We start from the raw sequence: 810 nt of genomic DNA, 5'->3' as shown, positions 1-810 counted from the left end.
GTTGAATAGACTAAAAAGGAATCTAGATATTTCTTATATTATCTTGTTGTTTATTGATAGATGTAAAATAAGTATTTGGAATTGAAAAAAAAAAGACTTGAGTAACCATCTTGGTTAGATATCCAGGGAACGAACAGTGTGTAATGTCTTTGTAAATATTAACATTTTTAGGTGTGAATTCAGAATTTATTCATTTTCTTTTTGCTTCAGAATTTTGACTAATAGTTGAGAGAAGACTTCGATAAGAATTAGTTGATAAGAATAGGATAGTTTCTGCATTATAATATCCTTCTTATAGGTAAAAAGAGCTTATTATAAATATATATTTATTTTTCATTATCACTGTGATCTTTCCTGTAGTCAAAATTTACTGATTTTTTTTTACTGGGAGACTGATAGATCTGTTTTGATTTTACCTTCTTTATTTTTATTTGTTAACATGTGGATTATTAAAGGGGAGAAGCTCGGTGAAAATGAATGTAGAAGATCCATAAGTGTAAGATAAAAACTCAGAGAGACAAACAGGAGAATAATGAATGAAAATAAGCCAAAAATTGAGAGGAGAAAATAAACCTTCAAAGTTTGTAGGGAATGGCTTATGATTAATGCAGAATTGGAAGTGGTGGCTCTTTTTTACATAAATGATGTTTCTCTAACCATCCAATTGGAAATAATCCTAAATGACACGGAATATTGAAATCAGCTCGGTTAAGGTATATTTATGTATTGAGTCACTAAAAGAACAGCTAACAGTTGTGATGTGTTAACTATTCTGAAGCTCTTTTTGCAAATTACACTGATATCATACAA

Source organism: Penaeus monodon, chromosome 20 (genome assembly GCF_015228065.2).
Source record: "Penaeus monodon isolate SGIC_2016 chromosome 20, NSTDA_Pmon_1, whole genome shotgun sequence".
Classification (NCBI taxonomy): Eukaryota; Metazoa; Arthropoda; class Malacostraca; order Decapoda; family Penaeidae; genus Penaeus; species Penaeus monodon.
Note: the sequence above shows the minus strand (reverse complement) of the source record.